General features: G+C 42.9%; 1 pseudogene; it reads left to right on the plus strand.

The window, feature by feature from the left end:
• The first annotated feature begins 3502 nt into the window (after positions 1-3502).
• On the plus strand, positions 3503-6625 carry LOC129864729 (cytosolic beta-glucosidase-like; annotated as a pseudogene).
• Positions 6626-21601: the final 14976 nt, after the last annotated feature.

The raw sequence follows: 21601 nt of genomic DNA on the forward strand, positions 1-21601 counted from the left end.
TGGCCATTGGGTTTAGAGAAAATAGAGCCGTTTTAAGCATGCTTTCTGCAGTTCTACACATTTTGCCGTGGGGCGGAGAGAATTTTGCAATTTTATAACAAATTTCATGCAATTCTACTCATTTTACCATGGGCTAGATAATTATTTTTGCAGTTTTAAATAAAGTTTTCTGCAGCTCTAAAAATTTAGCCATCGGGCAGGGAGAGAAAATGTATTCATTTTAAAGCTAATTTCCTGCAATTCTACCGATTAAGCCATGGGGTGGAGAGACATTTTTGCAGTTTTAAAGCTAATTTCCTACAATTCTACACATTTTGCCATGACTTATGCCATGTTAATGATATCTGCGTGAGAGTGCCTAACAAAATCAATGGGGTGTTAGGGCCCCTTGACATGTGCCCGGTTGGTACATTTTTTTTAGCTGACATGGCTAATTGATTGACTGTCAGTGACTGACAAAAGAGAAAAATTACTGATGCACAACCAAATCTCGAACGTGCGCCTTGTGTGTTCTACTATTCTAACTCTCAACAGTAAGTTAAGACCCTGACTGAGTTACTATATATATATAGTACCAGTCAAAAGATTGGACACTCATACTCATTCAAGGCTTTTTCTTCATTTTTACAATTTTATACATGTAGAATAATAGTGACTATGAAATAACACACACATCATGTAGTAACCAAAAAAGTGTTAAACGAATCAAAATAGATTTTTTATTTTTCAAAGTAGCAACCCTTTGCCTTGATGACAGATTTGCACACTAGTGGCATTCTCTCAACCAGCTTCATGAGGTAGTCACCTGGAATGCATTTAAATTAACAGGTGTGCCTTGTTAAAGGTTCATTTGTGGAATTTCTTTCTTTCTTAATGCGTTTGAGCCAATCAGTTGTGTTGTGACAAGGTAGAGGTGGTATACAGAAGATAACCCTATTTGGTAAAAGACCAAGTCCATATTATGGCAACAACAGCTCAAATAAGCAAAGAGAAACGACAGTCTATCATTACTTTAAGACATGAAGGTCAGTCAATCCGGAAGATTTCAAGAACTTTGAAAGTTTCTTCAAGTGCAGCTATGATTAAACTGGCTCTCATGAGGACCACAACAGGAAAGGAAGACCCAGAGTTTCCTCTGCTGCAGAGGATAAGTTCATTAGAGTTACCAGCCTCAGAAATTGCAGCCCAAATAAATGCTTCACAGAGTTCAAGTAACAAACACATCTCAACATCAACTATTCACAGGAGACTGCATGAATCAGGCCTTCATGGTTGCATTGCTGCAAAGAAACCACTACTGAAGGACATCAATAATAAGAAGAGACTTGCTTGGGCCAAGAAACATTAGCAATGGACATTAGACTGGTGAAAATCTGTCCTTTGGTCTGATGAGTCCAAATTGGCGATTTTTGGTTCCAACCGCTGTGTCTTTGTGAGAGGCGGAGTAGGTGAATGGATAAGCTCTGCATTTGTGGTTCCCACCGTGAAGCATGGAGGAGGAGGTGTGATGGTGCTTTGCTGGTGACACTGTCAGGGATTTATTTAGAATTTGAGGCACACAGCATTCTGCAGCGATACGCCATCCCATCTTGTTTGCACATAGTGGGACTATCATTTGTTTTCAAAAGGACAATGACACAACACACCTCCAGGCTGTGTTAGGGCTATTTGACCAAGAAGGAGAGTGATGGAGTGCTGCATCAGATGGCCTGGCCTCCACAATCCCCCGACCTCAACCAAATTGAGATGGTTTTGGATGAGTTGGACCGCAGAGTGAAGTAAAAGCAGCAAACAAGTGCTCAGGATATGTGGGAACTCCTTCAAGACTTTTGCAAAAGCATTCTAGGTGAAGCTGGTTAGGAGAATGCCAAGAGTGTGCAAAGCTGTCATCAAGGCAAAGGGTGGCTATTTGAATCATCTCAAATATAAAATATATTTTGATTTGTTTAACACTTTTTTGATTACTACATGATTCCATATGTGTTATTTCATTGTTTTGATGTCTTCACTACTATTCTGGAATATAGAAAATAATAAAAATAAAGAAAAACCCATGAATGAGTAGGTGTGTCCAAACATTTGACTGGTGTTGTATATATTTGGGACTGGGGCCCAAAAGTGCTTATGTCGCTAATGCCTGGAGCCGGCCTTGGGCCAATGCAAAACGGGACTGACTGTTTCCCTCAGCCAGTGCATCATGTCTGGATATTTGCCTAATAATTGAAACATAAAGGAAGTTTTGTTTGAGCAGCAGATGTATGATGTTAATTTCATCACCATGTTGCAGGAGAACTTTCCTGCAATGAAGGACATTTAAAATGTGTAGCGTATTTGAGGTTCAAAAAGGTGTGTACAGAACAGTTCACCTGCCTGAGACAAGACTGAATCCACTGTTGATTTTATGTGCATTTTAAATGTACTGTACTTTAAACCCCATTTCTTGATAACGAAATCTGAAAATACTCTGGATGCATGCAGTAACATGATAAGACGATTCCTGGAAAATGTGGGGTAGGTACAACATAAGACAAAAATATTACAAAGGTTTGAGTGAGAGGATTAACTGGTGTCTCCAAGTGGCCACATACCTCTCCAAAGTGTGCACAGTTCCTAAGCTAATTTAATGCCCTTTTATGACTAAAAGAACAGTGTTCAACTAAGTCTTCAGCTATCCTAGCTGTGCCTTTGAGCAACTAGAAGAAGCACACTTGTAGTTGATTCGCTTGGAACACTACCCTGCATCCCCGCCATTACACAATTACGTTGGTTGTTTACTCAGTCCAAAAACGGTCCATTATAAATCGCAATCTGGGTCGGGTGGGCATGACTTGAAAGCTTGTTCTATTGCCAACATGACTAGCTAAGTTCTAAAATACGATCGTACTGTACAGTGTTAGGCTTTCACAAGTAAATTCAGAGAAACAAACTGTAATTTAGGTGCGCATAGATAGGAGTCATGGGTGCATTCAGGTGCGTGTGCTGCGGCAAATTTTCTCCACAATAAACAAACATAGGCTCATTCTGTTCAGAACATCCCAGGGAATTTTATATATATATATTTTATTTAACTGGTAAGTCAGTTACGAACAAAGTCTTACTTACAATGACGTCCTACCCCGGTCAAACCCTAACCCGGACGACACTGGGCCAATTGTGCTCCGCACTATGGGACTCCCAATCACAACCAGTTGAGATACAGCCTGGACTCGAACCAGGTCTGTAGTGACATCTCTAGCACTGAGATGCAGTGCTTTAGACCGCTGCGCCACTCGGGACATGTCATCTTGTAACTGTACATCAAACATAGTGATTATAAACGTTGACACTGTATATTACATGAATTATGATTTGGAGTGCACATCTGGACTCACAGGTGTTTGGCTTGCTTGTATGACATCAACGTTGTAGACCTTTTATTACAATCCTCAATGAGTCATCTTAATTTACAGCATTTCCCTAACTCAGACAACAAAACATTTGCAAAAGTTGCCCAATTACCGGGATGGATGAGGGCAACTTCTTGTCACGCACTGTGCTCAAGTTCAGAACCGCTGTCAGTCATACAGCGATGTAAAGCGCAGAGCCAGAGCTCTGACATCATATATAGGATATTACTGTACGTTCCAATTGAAGCACTTAGTAGTGCCCAAATCTGCCATTTTCAACCCATATATGGGTACGAGTGTAAAGGGCTACTTATAATCCACCTAATAATTCACATTTCCTGTTCCTGCAGGATTATTTTCCTGCTGTATCAAACTGGCTCAAATTAATCTATATAGACTCACGGTAGTTTATATACAATAGCTACTTTAAGGAGTTGTAAGCTGCATATTTTTCTTTCGTAAAACAATAATACTATATCTGGTCTATACTGCTATGAAGTGAATCCTTGTAGGGGGCTGGGACGCAGATAACAATGGACCAAACATTTGAGACACACTCTGTCATGAGGGGGCCAGACTAGTGTTGGAGGACTAGAGTGGAGACGTCACCTTAACAGGCTCCATGCTATCCGGGATTCGTTGGGACTTCCCTACCCCACTGAAGTTTACATTTAAAATGGTTAAGGTATGGTTAAGGTTAGGGTTAGGTAAGGATTATGGTTCAAATTAGGGTAGGGGTTAAGGTTAGGGTTTAGGGTAGAGACGTCCCAAAGATCCCGGATAGCACTAACCCCTGTAACAGCTATGAGCTCTGGGGAGAGGACCTGAAGTGTATCTGCCAGATAGGCCTGACCCACAATCACCTGTCTCTGCCCTGGCCCCGCCTGCTACCGGCCGGGACAACACAACACGTTCATAAAAAAGGTAGCCTTACTCAGGGGATCCATCTTGAAGACTTACCTTGAGTCTGTGTATTGGTTATTCAGAATTCCTTCAGTATTTATTTGTGGTAAATGGCTATGGCATATAATATGCTGAAAAAATACATATCATATGTTATTATTGTGTAATAATATAGTAATATAGTCCTTTTGGCACAGTCTGTTGTCTGCTTGTCTTGTAAGTGTAGGGTCCCTGCTTTAAGCCTCATTTGGCCTTGATAGCCATGATTCACTACTATGCTACGTGTCTCACAAAGTGATCCATGACTTGCTGGCTAGTGACGTGTTGCCTATGGTTTGTACCACTTTGACCTGCCACAAGCTCTCCAGGGCCAGGGAGATTGGAAATCACCTGAGATGGCGGCTGTATTTGACAGCTACGCCCGCTTCTGCTTTTGAAACTGTGGATCACGTCAAACGAGCCATACCTGTGCGCTAAACTGGGTCACGAGGATGGCATCTTTGCCCCGGGGGATAAAATAACCAGGGATGGCTGACAACCTGTTGGTCCACAACATGCTATGTTCCCACAGCTACAGTGGCTTCTACAGGGCAAAAAAACTGGGCTGAACTGTTGGACCCGGCCAGCCCTGATGACACAGCTGCTACTGAACGCTACCACGCCTTTTCCGTAGGCTGGTTCGCCTGGCCCGTGTTTGTGACCGGGGACGACCAAGAAGTGATGAGGTCTAGTTTTGAGGTCAAATGCAAAGGACTGGGTTACGAAGGATCTAGACTGTCCAGGTTCTCCAAGGACGAGCCTATTATTTTTGCTAAGGCTGACATCTTTGCGTTGAACTACTAGACGTCATGGAGGGTGGAGCCTATGGAGTTTTGGGATTGAAGAGTGACCAAGAGGCAGAGGGGTTGGTGGACCCGTCCTGGCCGGTGTGTGGGGTGTCATGGCTGGATGTGGTTCCTGACGACCTGAGGAAACTGCTGAAGTACATTAGGGGTAAAGAGGACAAGGGCCCTGTTCCAATACTTTGAAAATACTTTTCAAAATGTCCACTTCACAGCTTCCACCAACCCACATCAGCTCCATTTAAAAGCAGTCAATTCAAAGGATAAATTGAAGTTTGAGAATCGATCATTTCCTGTGATTTTCCATGAGAGTTATTAAATTCATGAATTGAATCACCTGCCTTGAGCCAATTAAATTGAGCCAAACCTTGAGTGAGGAGAAAGCAATTAACATTAATAGAGTTGCGTGCTATTGTTTATTTTTTTGCACAGTAAACAGATTGAACATCCATTACAGTTGTCACATCGAATTGTGTCACATTGATTGCTTCAGGTGAACACTATTTGAGAATGAGCAATTTCCTTCTCTTGCTGGTTGTCACTTTCCATTAGCATGAGTGGAGTACTGTAACATTGCAAAGGACACACACACACACACACGCACACACGCACACACGCACACACACACACACACACACACACTGTGTTGTTTGACTGTCATTTGTGAACTCAGGCCTTGTTAGACAATGATAGCTACCACTTTTCACAGGACACATTCAATAACCCTGCGGTCTACATCACAGAAAATGGCTTCTCCCAGGTGGGGCCAGTGGACATGGAAGACATCCAGCACTGTGGGTTTTACCAGGACATCATCCAGGGAGTAGCCAGAGGTAATGACCACAGCAGGCCACAATAGAGGTACTACATATTATGGAGAATCTATCATTTTAGAATGTTACTTTCTCCTGAAATTCAATTTGACCAGTTGCTTCTTGTACTATTTAAACCTCTGAAAGGTTGCTTTGCACATAAAATCCTAGTATATATGCAAGATCCAGAAACTAAGGAGGCTGAGTCACCTGATTCCAATTTGATGATCCTGCTCCGCTGTCTTAGGTATGTAGGCTATTTCACGCCAACAGAGAAAGGTTGAGAGAGAGAGAGACTATGGCTATCATAATACAACGGGATCTTGTTCTTTTGTAACGTGCAAAGAAAGTCTTTTCAGATTAGCCCTTTATGTGCATTGTCACGTATTTAATAAGTATAGCGCCATCTGTTATTAACTTGTTGTTTGTCTCTGTGTTCTAGATCTCAGAGAGGATGGTGTTGACGTGCTAGGTTACTTCACCTGGTCCTTCCTGGATAACTTTGAATGGGCCGACGGGTTTGCTTCGGCCTGTTCCACATGGACCTTTCTCGACTAGAAGGAAGGGGGTACTCCGGGATCATCCAACTACAGATCTCAGACCAGGACAAATAACTAAACAGCCAATGGGCACAGAGAAAATCAGCCAATAAAAGCTATTTTTTGCTCAATAGTCTGTTCTAATCAAGTATAACCAAGCTTGGCCCATTGCAGTGTTCCTTCATGCCATTTTGATTTGAAGCCCATCTGAAACACATTATAGTTGTGAAGTCTTTAAGACGTTCCTTCTCACCACTTTTCTCTGTCAACCCTGAAAATGTTTAGTAAAACAGTGCTAAGCTCATTCGGCTCCCTTCGCAAGAAAGTGATTTTGTCTGATTTCTTCCCTGACTTTGGCATAGAACTGCAAGGACCCGGCCAAAGAGTGTTATGTTTATTCAAGTGAATGCAAATTTGTATTATATCCTGCCCAATTCCCAGTCAATCTGTACAAAGGGTTTTTGGAGGGTAGAGGAGGATGGAGAATTCCCTACACAGAGTATGGAGCCAGCTGTAAGCCATCCAGGCCAAGCTGTTGTTGCCAATGCAGGGTTGGTCGGGGGCACAAGTCTACAGAGGAGTGTGTGTCTGCATCTTTTTGTGTGTGTTTGAATGTGTGTGTGTGTAATCTTATATCTCAACCTGCAAGGCCCCTATATGGCTAAGATGAGGGTTTTTTGAGATCCTATACAGCCCTCATGGTAAAATAAAATACACAATGCCACTCATTGTGCCCGGTGGAGGGTTAGAGTTGAGTGAGCGCTTGATGTAACACTAAGAGAAAATCCTACTGGGCCTGGGTAGGGAGTGGCGCCAGACAGGAGCCCATACCCAGGTATGAATGATCACATAGTCTAATGCAGATTTGTATTTACAAACAGTGAATCAGAGATTACGCGCAGGGGTTACTGGGAAGTCAGTACATTATGAGGGAAGAGATTTACGCACATTCAAATGTGCAGGACGAGGACAAAGATTTGAATGGAAAAACATTTACCAACCAAATGTAAGCAAATTGTGCACTTCTGCTCAAGGTTTGTTCACTGTGCTATTCAGTGGCAGTGGAAAAGTCTGGGTACATACCGTACTGTACATATACAGGGGAAGCGGTCCTTTTCAGCTTCAATGGTAAAAGGCATCGTCAGATTTGTTCTTATCGTAAAATATAAACGATCCGTCCATAGGGAGCTGAGGTAAAGTATCCGCCCATAGGGAGCTGAGGTAAAGGATCCGCCCATAGGGGGCTGAGGTAAAGGATCCGTCCATAGGGAGCTGAGGTAAAGGATCCGCCCATAGGGAGCTGAGGTAAAGGATAGGGAGCTGAGGTAAAGGATCCGCCCATAGGGAGCTGAGGTGAAGGATAGGGAGCTGAGGTAAAGTATCCGCCCATAGGGGGCTGAGGTAAAGTATCCGTCCATAGGGAGCTGAGGTAAAGGATAGGGAGCTGAGGTAAAGTATCCGCCCATAGGGAGCTGAGGTAAAGGATAGGGAGCTGAGGTAAAGGATCCGCCCATAGGGAGCTGAGGTAAAGGATCCACCCATAGGGAGCTGAGGTAAAGTATCCGTCCATAGGGAGCTGAGGTAAAGGATCCGCCCATAGGGAGCTGAGGTAAAGTATCCGCACCATAGGGGGCTGAGGTAAAGTATCCGCATCATAGGGAGCTGAGGTAAAGGATACGCCCATAGGGGGCTGAGGTAAAGGATCCGCCCATAGGGAGCTGAGGTAAAGTATCCGCACCATAGGGGGCTGAGGTAAAGTATCCGCACCATAGGGAGCTGAGGTAAAGGATACGCCCATAGGGGGCTGAGGTAAAGGATAGGGAGCTGAGGTAAAGTATCCGTCCATAGGGGGCTGAGGTAAAGGATCCGCCCATAGGGAGCTGAGGTAAAGTATCCGTCCATAGGGAGCTGAGGTAAAGTATCCGTCCATAGGGAGCTGAGGTAAAGGATCCGCCCATAGGGAGCTGAGGTAAAGGTTCCGCCCATAGGGGGCTGAGGTAAAGGATCCGTCCATAGGGAGCTGAGGTAAAGTATCCGTCCATAGGGGGCTTAGGTAAAAGATCCACCCATAGGGAGCTGAGGTAAAGTATCCGCACCATAGGGGGCTGAGGTAAAGTATCCGCACCATAGGGAGCTGAGGTAAAGGATACGCCCATAGGGGGCTGAGGTAAAGGATAGGGAGCTGAGGTAAAGGATCCGCCCATAGGGAGCTGAGGTAAAGTATCCGCCCATAGGGAGCTGAGGTAAAGGATCTGCCCATAGGGGGCTGAGGTAAAGGATCCGCCAATAGGGGGCTGAGGTAAAGGATCCGTCCATAGGGGGCTGAGGTAAAGTATCCGCCCATAGGGGGCTGAGGTAAAGTATCCGTCCATAGGGAGCTGAGGTAAAGGATCCGCCCATAGGGAGCTGAGGTAAAGGATAGGGAGCTGAGGTAAAGTATCCGCCCATAGGGAGCTGAGGTAAAGTATCCGTCCATAGGGAGCTGAGGTAAAGGATCCGCCCATAGGGAGCTGAGGTAAAGGATAGGGAGCTGAGGTAAAGTATCCGTCCATAGGGAGCTGAGGTAAAGTATCCGCCCATAGGGGGCTGAGGTAAAGGATCCGCCCATAGGGAGCTGAGGTAAAGGATCCGCCCATAGGGAACTGAGGTAAAGGATCCGCCCATAGGGGGCTGAGGTAAAGGATCCGCCCATAGGGAGCTGAGGTAAAGGATAGGGAGCTGAGGTAAAGGATCCGCCCATAGGGGGCTGAGGTAAAGGATCCGCCCATAGGGGGCTGAGGTAAAGTATCCGCCCATAGGGAGCTGAGGTAAAGTATCTGCCCATAGGGGGCTGAGGTAAAGTATCCGTCCATAGGGAGCTGAGGTAAAGTATCCGCCCATAGGGGGCTGAGGTAAAGGATCCGCCCATAGGGAGCTGAGGTAAAGGATCCGCCCATAGGGAACTGAGGTAAAGGATCCGCCCATAGGGAGCTGAGGTAAAGGATCCGCCCATAGGGGGCTGAGGTAAAGGATCCGCCCATAGGGAGCTGAGGTAAAGGATCTGCCCATAGGGGGCTGAGGTAAAGGATGCGCCCATAGGGGGCTGAGGTAAAGGATCCGCCCATAGGGGGCTGAGGTAAAGGATCCGCCCATAGGGAGCTGAGGTAAAGGATCTGCCCATAGGGGGCTGAGGTAAAGGATCCGCCCATTGGGGGCTGAGGTAAAGTCAGACAGCTCTCTTAAAGGATCCAAACATTGGGAAGAATTATGATACTTCTGGTTTATTAGACAGTAGTCAGATGAAATAGTCCTGTGTTCTATAGACTCAGAGACAGGACTACAGTGCTGTGGTCTATAGACTCAGGGACAGGACTGCAGTGCTGTGGTCTATAGACTCAGGTACAGGACTACAGTGCTGTGGTCTATAGACTCAGGGACAGGACTACAGTGCTGTGGTCTATAGACTCAGGTACAGGACTACAGTGCTGTGGTCTATAGACTCAGGGACAGGACTACAGTGCTGTGGTCTATAGACTCAGGGACAGGACTACAGTGCTGTGGTCTATAGACTCAGGGACAGGACTGCAGTGCTGTGGTCTATAGACTCAGGGACAGGACTACAGAGCTGTGATCTATAGACTCAGAGACAGGACTGCAGTGCTGTGGCCTATAGACTCAGGGACAGGACTGCAGTGCTGTGGTCTTTAGACTCAGGGACAGGACTGCAGTGCTGTGGCCTATAGACTCAGGGACAGGACTACAGTGCTGTGGTCTATAGACTCAGGGACAGGACTGCAGTGCTGTGGTCTTTAGACTCAGGGACAGGACTGCAGTGCTGTGGTCTATAGACTCAAGGACAGGACTGCAGTGCTACGGCATAAAGACTCAGGGACAGGACTACTGAATGGTAGCCTCCGACACAGTTAAAAGGGACAGATGCAATGGCTGCATCTCAATGGAGAATGACTTTTCTGAAAGGAACTTGACAGTAATAAAGTTACCCAAAAAAGTCCTAGGTCTATTGGTGGGCTTGCTCACTTCTTAAATCCTTTCAGGTGATGCAAGGAAAGATAGTCACTAAGAGACTTGAGATGTGACGTGTATCGTCAGTCTCCCTTTGTAATGCCCAAATGACAGTCAACCTGGGGTGTATTCATTATGTCTTGCAATGGAAACGGTTTACCGTTTCAGAACCAAACGCTAGCAAACGGAACAAAACAGGGCGGGACCAATAGAAACTCTCGTTTTCGTTGCTAAACTTTTTCCGTTCGCAGTAAACGGTTTCTGTGGCAAAGCGTTTTTTCAACAGAATCAGCGTAAACAATACACCCCTGCTCTCAGTCTCAGATGGTTCCTTTGACATACTGTACGCTCCTAAACGTGTTTTTATCTGTAGCATATGCTCCTTTACCATCTTTGTTTGATTTGAATGCTGCTTTGTCCCTATTTCTCTCTCCACCCGTTTTCTGTGCTAAAAGTAAGGAATGTAAATATTTACTTCATACCCTTGTGGTCTTGACTGGAACATCCTTTGTGTGTCCTTCTGAATCCTTTCCATACAAACGTTCCTTTGTGAACAATAGTGTGTACTGTACGTCAACCCTGACCTGTAGTTTTGGTTGTGCCCCTGTTTTACCATCTCATCTTTCCATTCTATTGAATTCAAAAGCCATCAATGCCATTCAATAAAAGGTATTAAAACACATCCAAATAGATGTACTGTATTATGAGCTTGTCAGTGTGGATAAAACTCCTTTCAACAGCCATGCTGAACAACAGATGTCATCCTGCCACCAGAAAACCAGGGTGGCATTTGTGTACGTGCCCCGCAGCTGTACAAACTCCCGACGGTGAGAAACTACCCAGAGAACAAGGTGAAAATCCTCCCTCAAGTCACGTGTTGACTCTATGTACATAGTGTGGTTCATTCTGGCTTCATTTAATGTATGGACTGTGTACAATGGACTGTAGAACCTGCATAGCCGAGGCTGGTCTTTCTATGGGCAAGCCATTGCAAAACACCACTGAATGGCATGTCATGCAGCTACATATTTTGACGGGAAACTTAGGGGAGGGACAACTTTTATCTGATAAATTAATGAAATTGCTCACTTAAGTTTGAGTGGGCATTGACAATTGAACAGCCTCGGTTGTATGGTGTTAGTATCGTAAGAAGGTGGTATAAAATTGAATATTTTCTTAACCCTGAAATTATTCAAATTAAATTATATTTACTTGTTATTTTCAACTACATAAGTGGATGTATTTGTTGTTTTGTTATTAAAGCATTAAAATATGTTCCTTTCACTCAACTTGGATACGAGTGAACGTTGGAGGATATTTTTGTTGTCTTACACTGCCACTGTGTGGAACTAAATAGAACTACAGCTTTGTTGCGAAATTAAGTGATTATGAACACAATGTGGCATCACACAATAAGGTGTTTAGAACCCATATAAAATGATCACAAACCATCTATCCATAACTCCCTAAACCATATCTGTCGTTATGATATATTTTGCATACAAATAAGATGAATATAAAATATAAATATTTATGCCCCAGTATGAAGGGAAGCATAATTTTATTATGAATTATGCGACTTTGTTGTTTGCATTAATAAGCATATTGTGGCATGACGTATCGTCGGCTATGCAGATTGTCTTCAACAGATGTGAAAAATGCCTCCGTGGCCCTCCTCTAAGTCAAGCAGAATGAATTTCTCTTTTGTCTGTGATGAATAACAACCTATTGTGCTGCCATCAATAATGTATTTGAAACCAGCAGTGAATATTTCTACGCAGGTTTTTTTAATATATGTAAGATTTAACAATCTTTTACACCACTTCTCTAACCTGACTTGAAAACATTTGGCCCAGAAAATAAATGCTTTAAAGTTAATTCAAGTTTGCCGCTTATTTTACAGAGTGAATAACAACATTAAAGGCCCAGTGAAGTCAGAAACGCGATTTCCTGTGTTTTATATATTTCCACACTATGAGGTTGGAATAATACTGTGAAATTGTCAAAATTATAATAATGCCCTTTTAGTGTAAGAGCTGTTGAAAAGACCGCCTGAAATTTCAGGCTGTTTTTGGTGGGATGGAGTTTTCGCCTGCCTGGTGACATCAGATGGTAAATTAGTAAATAGACAAATAAGAAAGAGAGTTCCAAACCTCTCTGCCAATAACAGCTAGTTATCAGTTTTCCCCTCCACACTCAGACCACTCCCATATAAGTCGTAGCAAAATTCTTTCTTGAGAAATTGCTCTTTGCTAAGAAGCAATTTTTATTTCTTTTTGACCATTTCAATTGAAAACAATAAATCAAATCAAATCAAATGTTATTTGTCACATACACATGGTTAGCAGATGTTAATGCGAGTGTAGCGAAATGCTTGTGCTTCTAGTTCCGACAATGCAGTAATAACAGTAAAGTACTTCATTGTTACCCAGAAATGATTTGATATTGAGATAAAAATGGCTGCATTGGACCTTTAAGAGCAGAATATAAGTATGGTAAAGGGGTACTTCACTACTTTTTTAAAGCACCATAATTATTCTCTCCAGCACCATACCAATGTCTTCATATGTGAAAACAGCATTGTTCTACTTTCTCCAGTCAAAGGATAAGATGAAAAGGTTATAAGAAAATTACCCCCTATGATGTCATCGAGGGTAGAGATAAAGTGTGGAAAACATCATTTTATGACATATCAATAATACAATTCAGTTAGGATCATACAAAACTGTGCAACCTATAGTCCTACCAACTCCCAAAACGCATTTTGCACACATTCAATTCGGTAAACACAATAATAAAGTGATTATTTCAAGTATCAAATTGGAGGTTAAACAAAATATGTTGAGTTATTTCCCTATGATTTATGCTTGTCAAAGTACGTCATTTTTGCTTGAAATTCCAGATTGGACTGGATGAGTAATTTCCCAGCCCGTGTCTCTCATTACTGATTGATTCATCTTTCCATGTCACTAGCTAGGGAGCAGTATGGATGAGATAACTGCTCCGGAATTGATTGCATGAAATATAAGGAGAAGTTAGTACTGCGCCTAACGAGCAGCAAGATTGGCCTTTTGTGATAGTCTGGATGGGATAATATGTGCCTATTGCAGGTTTGAATGCTGAAACATTAATTAACATTTAAATAATTCACTGTTACAGCCTATTTTATTAAGCCCCACGAATATTCAACTTTAATTCATTACAGGGGGAATTTATTCTGATTAGGCTGTGATGCAGAAAGTCGCTCAGGAAGCCGTTTCCAAACGTGCTTTCCAATTAAGCCGCAAATATATCATGTATATAGATAGATATAGATTGATTCTGAATTAGGACGTTTAATTGTAACATTCAATCACAGTCGCCGATGGAGATTTGTGCCGATGAACATTCTCAAACTAGCAAGGGAGGCACATTTGTATTTGACCAAACTTAACTTGTTATATTTTGACAGGCCCTATAAAATATTCAACGGCCAGAGAACTAATTTACCGAATATAAATATCTGAATAATTTAGCTGCTAATTAACTAGTATCTCCATAATAAATTATGTAAAAATGTCTGAGTTTGATGTCTTGACATATACAGGTACAGAGGCGCTGACTTCTAGAAAATAATTACCTTTTCTATTTACTGATTGCCCTCATATGCATATTCCCGGGAGAAATGGTGTAATGAAATTGTTTCTTTAATGTCAAGATAAAGAGATGTACCTCTTGTGTACTGAACTGATAGCTTCAATGTATCTCCCCATTTCTTCCTCTCTCACATCCTTGGTCTTATCTCAGTCTCTCTCTCAACCAATCAGAAAGTGACAGAGGAGAAGTTTCTCTTTCACCCTCTCTCCCTCTCTCTCATATGTATATGTATGCCTCTGTCTATCTTTCCTGTCTCACTTTCTCTTTCACCCTCTCTCTCCCCCCTCTCTTTCTCAACAGAGCTCATCTCTTTCCCTCATTCTAATCATATTGCTCAGTCTCCGTTGACAAGAGAGGAGAAGAAAGAAAGAAAGAAAGAAACAGCCCAAACTTTATAAATCCCATTGACCTATTTCGCCAGACATTTAGCTGGGAATGTATAATCATGCCAAACACTGAAGAAGAAATGTAGAAGTACTGTGTTATTTTCCCCCCACTTCTCCTCATCACAACCTCGATATTCCCCTCTTCTTTGAGCTGGAAGCCATTTCTGTGGTGGTGAAGGGGGGGGGGGGGGTAAATGCTTTTAGGTGGCGTTACTCGCTCTTTCAGAGCTCCACAGCTACTTTTGTCCACGTCGTAAGAAGCGTGACATCGGAGTTAAAAAGTGCTTTGGATAGCCTCGACATTGATTCTTGAATTTGGGGATGAGACAAGATTGAGGGACGAATGCTTCTGCCTCGAAGACAGGAACCGGAATTAGTGCTAGCCATGCAGAGAACTAAATTACACAGAAATTACAGATGATCTCAACCGCATACAAGCAATTTTGGGATCTGTGTTGAAACATATCTATAGCAGAACAGCAATGATGCTCAAATACATTTATAGAGCTTCTGATCGTTTTCTTGCCTTAGTACCTGACTTGCATATCTTAGACCAGGGTTTCCCAAACAACCAACACGTGCACCCAGGGTGGGCCCCAGGACCGAGTTTGGGCAACCTTGTCTCAGACCGCCCTTTGCAAAACATTAAATACAAATGTAATGTGTGAATACAAAATTCACTGCTAAGTGTTTTGTTCACATAATACTAACACGTTGTTTTCATCAGAAGAGAAACGTGTGAAATTGTGTTCACTGTTTCCGGAAATCAGTTAATCCCCCTGCACAACATTCTAAATCATCCCATCAGTGTCATACCATGTACACAATATGTTGCAAGATCTAGGCAATGGGGGGCTGTCTAATTGTTATGCTTTTTTACAATATTGCGGACATGCAGTGGTGCAGAGAATTAAGCTGTGTTACTTCTACATAACATACATAACATACATAAGGCCTATACATTCATATCAGTTGTGTTCCTCCATTGTATTAATTCACCTTTCCTTATTTCTATTGTGGATTGTGTTGATGTGTGCCAATGGAAAGTCTACAAAACTATGAGCAAACCAACCTTTGTATTAAATACGTGATGATACCGATTAATTAATGGCATTTTTTTGTCAGGAATAATATTTGATTTGATGTATATGAAATTGTTTGGTAAAATATGCATTGCCCATAATTCTGCACCTTTGGATAGTTGGACTTCTAATTTTGATCATCATGAATTAGTGACTGCAAAAAAAAATGTATTGATCTACTGGGATTTTTAAAACACAGACTAACTTTGTTTTTTTCTGCTTGCACTCAAGCGATAAGCATGCTTGCATTAATCTTTTTGCAGGCAGTAGTGTTCGCTTTGATACATGTATTAGCAATTTTGATGGTATAATGGTATAATGATGTCATGGTATAATATAGTTCTGCTGATTGTATTTATGTTTTGAGAAGGCAACTACATTTTGACAAATGCATTTAATGTTTTGAGTTTTGAAAATCAACAACATTGTTTCAAAAAACGCTAGTATGCATGTGAGAAAAATGTAAAAAATGTAATAATAACAAACTATTCATAATTTTCTTTGTGGTCCACCCTGAGAAACAGGAAATGACGTCGCCAACGACTGTTCAAGCCCAACTTTTCCCGTGTATGACGGCTTTCCGTGACAGGGGTTCTCAGACCCTTTGAAAAATGTCACGCTAATAGTATATTCGGCCGCTCCTGAGAGCACAGCGGACAACGTGTAAGGAGATTGGTATTCAGGGCGTGTGGGTGCTGTAGGTAGGCCTAGCAGGGTGAGAGAGAAACCGCCTGTATGTGTCAGCCAGGTCGTTCAATTTGATGTCGCATTTGGACGTCTATCCATGTCTGAAGAAGTCGGGAAATGCCTTAGATAACCGGCCACAAGGGCCAACAGCGAGCATTATTACCATCAAGTAGGCTTGGGTTTTGCTAGGGCGTTGTGGACGGGGATGGTAGATCGGTGTAATCCCATGACTCTGGATCAGAAGGTTGTGTGATCTATTTTGTCCTGAACCCTTCCCTTAACCCTTACCTGAACCCTTCCCAATGAGTGCCTAAACTTAACCCTCAACTTCCAAATGTGACGTTTGTAGAAATGGAACGATACCGAGCATCAGGAGCAACAAAAACACATAGAAATTCGACGTTTGGAGAAATTTCGAAGTTTGACGTTTAGAGAACATGGATGAACGTCTAACTCTGTAGTGAGACTGTGAGAGCTTGTTGGTATGTGTTGTTGGCCAATGAGCCACCTCAATCATGGCGGAAACCACAGGGGAGAGAGAGAGTGAGTGTGTGTGTGTGTGTGTGTGTGTGTGTGTGTGTGTGTGTGTGTGTGTGTGTGTGTGTGTGTGTGTGTGTGTGTGTGTGTGTGTGTGTGTGTGTGTGTGTGTGTGTGTGTGTGTGTGTGTGTGTGTGTGTGTGTGTGGGTGTATCACACCGGGACAACTGTAACCAGCTTGAAATAAGAAGTGAATATATTCTGATGTGATGATACCAGGAGTAGCAAAGAGAGAAATATACACTATTGTTGTGCTAGTATGCAAACTGACTCCCTTGGAAAATGTCAACAAAGACAGAGACAAAATCTGAAACACCCTTGTCATTGACTCTCACCAATTTAACAACCACAACAGCCCAAAACAATATCTAACCATTTCCACAAAAACATAAATTATCCCGACCAAAATGGTCAATAAAACTTTATAAAACAAGCCCCATAATCATCCTAAAATCACCCTAAAACATACAGTTTCAGTAATCCCCGTCGAATGCTGCCTCCTTAGCCTCACGCCAAACGGTATCAGTGCTAAGTATACGGAGATGCCTCCGTCCACCATCATCTCGCTAGTGAGAGAGCAGGGAGGTGAGGGGGTGGTGGGGAGCAACAATGTGCCACTGTCTCGCTAACACTAATTAGCTCTAAGTGTTGTACGACATGCTCCCCTCTCCTCCACGTTGTCACTCAGGGTTGGAGTGTGGCTAATGAGAGAGTTATCTAGGCCCTTGTAATAATGCATTCAAATGAACACCGCTGACCTGACCTATGGGATGGCTTTTTAATCTCACCACTTAATACCGATCAGACTGTTCGCTCAAAGCTCGTTAGCTCAACTTTCATTGATCAAACAGGTGTTAATTATGTTTAATTGCTCTGTGACTTTGCATACGGATCTTCAGGTGTTTTGGGTGAGGGGGGGGGGGGGGGTGCCCTGAGAAAAAGGGACATGGGGGTGTGTGTTAGGGTGTGTAAGCCCCTTATCGTGGGTATACAGTCAAGGATTAGGGAGGTTAGTAAGGTCACGAGTTTACAGCGGATTTCCGCCAAATGTAAAACAGCATTCATTTTGTTTGGATTAGCATAATCATTATCCGTTGGCGCCAAAACCCAACGCTGGACTGTTGTGTGAACATTGCTTTCTGACGCAATGCAAACCTTCCCGAGGGGGGGGGGGGGGGCGGAGAACTGTAACAATAATTACCTGGGTGATATTAGTAATTTAACCATTCACACTTCAGCAAACAAGCTTGCAGTTCTTTAATTGGATAAAGGTACTGTTGTTGTGAGCGGCGAAACGTGTGTCTGCGTCAGTTTCTGCCTGTCAGCTAGACGGCATTGAACCCCACTAACATGAGGAATAACCCCCTTCAGGTGTTTGGCTGTTGGAGTTTTTCCAAGTGATACCGGTAATAAATAGCGGATCAGGTGGAGTTCAACGCTACAATCAAATGGGCTTTATGCATTGGCTGGCTTTTTGGGGGCTTGTATTGTTTGTGTGTGTTTGTGTGTATCTGTCTGTGTGTGTTTTTTTGTCTGTGAATGTATGTGCATGTGTGTGTTGGGTGGGGCACTAGCATTGTAGAACAGGTGTATGAAGGTAAATCAAACTCCCTTGGCCCTCAGACATCACAGGGAGGAGACAGAGCCGTAACCAGGGTTTGAGTTTTAGTGAGGTCTGGAGGAGGGGAAGGGGGGGGCATCATCATCACCTTGGCTGCTGTAGGTTCATTCAAGCACATAGCCTATTAGCTACACGACTGTAATGTTATACCCCGAAAACGGGATGAAATGTGAGAAATGATTCCCACTGACACGTAGCATCAGCGACTGTTCAATCAGTTGTAATGACGTATCGTATAAAACCATTAATATAGATATCGCTTTTCTCGAATTGCATAACGCTCACGTTCGTATTCCTAGGCATTACTAATCAAGCTCCGCAAAAACGGACACAGATGATCGTATTATCACATTCACATGAATTATTCAAATATTACTTATGATTCTGTATTAATATCAGTAATGTATTGGTAAAAAAAAGGTGGGTAATGGATAAGACGAACAACCACCCATACAAACAAAACATATGACATTTTTACAACTATATTGTCTACATTTTGATTGCATTTTAATGCAGGACTAGGCCTATAGGGAAGATAGGCCAATCTCCAGATGTTCATACTGAAAAAAAATCCAGTTCCTTGATAAGATTAGTACAGATTTTCTCAAGTTTGGGAACCACCATCCTAACCTCTCTCTCTGCTCGCTAGCTCTTTCTGTCTCCTCTGCTTTCTCCCGCATGCATTGCAGCCTGCCTCAGCCTCACTACTAAGCGCCACATCACCGTCTGTCTCAGTAACCTACTCTCCGTAAAGCAAAGGTATTATGAGAATTTAGGAGCTGATTTTTTTGCTGCTGCTGAGGTAGGCTCTGTTTAACGTTAGCTTCTTACTTCATCCTTCTAGCTGGCTGAGTAATACTAACCAGAGCCCTTCAACGTTTCTGCAATAGTCTCTGCACGAAGCTAGCCACCTGACTGACGTACAGCATATGTATAATACTTTTTTTACTACAAGAAATGACCGAGGTCTGGACCTTGGTTTCCTCATATGTAGTTATGGCCAATGGGAGGAGAGGATGGAGAGAAAAGAAAATAGAAAAAAAAGGAAAAAGGCACACGCGCACACACACACACACACACACACACACACACACACACACACACACACACACACACACACACACACACACACACACACACACACACACCCCCCCCCCCCCCCCCACACACACACACACACACACACACACACACACACACACACACACACACACAGGAGTGACTTACACAGAAGGCCCACCACTCCCCAAACTCCTTACAAATCAAACAAATTTTATTTGTTACATACACATGGTTAGCAGACGTTAATACAAGTGTAGCAAAATGCTTGTGCTTCTAGTTCCGCCAATGCAGTAATAACCAACAAGTAATCTAACCTAACAATTTCACAGCAACTACCTTATACCCACAAGTGTAAAGGAATTAAGAATATGTACATCAAAATATATGAATGAGTGATTGTACAGAACGGCATAGGCAAGATGCAGTAGATGGTATAGAGTACAGTATATACATATGAGATGAGTAATGTAGGGTATGTAAACATATAAAAGTGGCATTGTTTAAAGTGGCTAGTGATACATTACATCAAGATGGCAAGATGCAGTAGATGGTATAGAGTACAGTATATACATATGAGATGAGTAATGTAGGGTATGTAAACATTATATGAAGTGGCATTGTTTAAAGTGCCTAGTGATACATTTTTTCATACATTTTTACATTATTAAAGTGGCTGGAGTTGAGTCAGTATGTTGGCAGCAGCCACTCAATGTTAGTGGTGGCTGTTTAACAGTCGGATGGCCTTGAGATAGAAGCTGTTTTTCAGCTTCTATCTCAAGGGGGCTTCTACAGCCCCCTTCTTTATGTTGTGTACAAACCATTTGAATTGAACTGAACGGGGCGCAATTAAGAGGGATTTTAGAGCGTCACTCCGAGGAGACCAAGCCCTATACCTTGGGTAGCCAATTCATTTTAGAATGTATGTTCCCAATTCAATTTAAAAACGCAACAATGGCCACTTGAAGTGTTGCTCGAAGACAACTGTCATCACACGGTAGTCGCTGAAAGACGCCACCCCCGGAACCTCAATAACAACGGGATTAGATTCATGGCAATTGTTATTCCAGCAGCCCTTTTGTTTAGAGAACAGATTTTTGTTAGTGCATCGCTCGGAAACAACCTTCCTGTGCCGCTCCAATGAACGCAAAAACTCCACCAGTCTGTTGTGTACGGTGCACTGACTTGAAACATGTTGGATACTGTGTGATCATTCTTATATGAATAGAACTCTTCTAGAATAGACTTTTCAAGGGAGACTTGGCCCAAGACTTGACCATACAGCACATGTTTATTGCATAGATGTGAGGACAATATACACCAGTGGTTCCCAAACTGTGGGGCGCACCCCCTAGGGGAACTCAGTCCGAATTTTAACTTACTTTTGAAAGTTGTAATGGTAGACTTCACAAGGTGCAATTTCTGAAGTTGGGTAGTGCATCTATCAGTTTTCCTCTTGTCATGTCAGTCATTGCATACCTGAGAGAGCTATTTATAACTTGTCAGGGCGTGGGATGTTCCCCAATGCTGGAAGGGGGACCTAAGTGAAAAGGTGGACCGTTCTTGATACACACAGGAAACTGTTGAGGGCGAAAAAGCCAGCAGCGTTGCAGTTCTTGACACACTCAAACTGGTGCGCCTTGCACCTACTACCAGTCCCTGTTCAAAGGCACTTCAACCTTTTGTCTTGCCCATTCACCCTCTGAATGGCACACATACACAATCCATGTGTCACGGCCGTCAAAAGGAGGAGACCAAAGCGCAGCGTGGTGAGCGTACATATTCCTTTTATTAAGGTGACGCCAACAAAAGCAATACAAAAACGACCGTGAAGCTTAAGGCTATAGTGCCACAAACAAAGACAACCTCCCACACTGAAAGGAGGGTAAGAGGGCTACCTAGGTATGGTTCCCAATCAGAGACAAGGATAGACAGCTGTCCCTGATTGAGAGCCATACCCAGGCAAAACATAGAAATACAAATAATAGAACTAAAGAACATAGAATGCCCACCCAAATCACGCCCTGACCAAACCCAAAACAGAGACACAAAAAGCTCTCTAAGGTCAGGGCGTGACACCGTGTCTCAATTCACACCACTTTACTTTTT

The sequence above is a fragment of the Salvelinus fontinalis genome, chromosome 11 (assembly GCF_029448725.1).
Source record: "Salvelinus fontinalis isolate EN_2023a chromosome 11, ASM2944872v1, whole genome shotgun sequence".
In the NCBI taxonomy this organism is placed as follows: Eukaryota; Metazoa; Chordata; class Actinopteri; order Salmoniformes; family Salmonidae; genus Salvelinus; species Salvelinus fontinalis.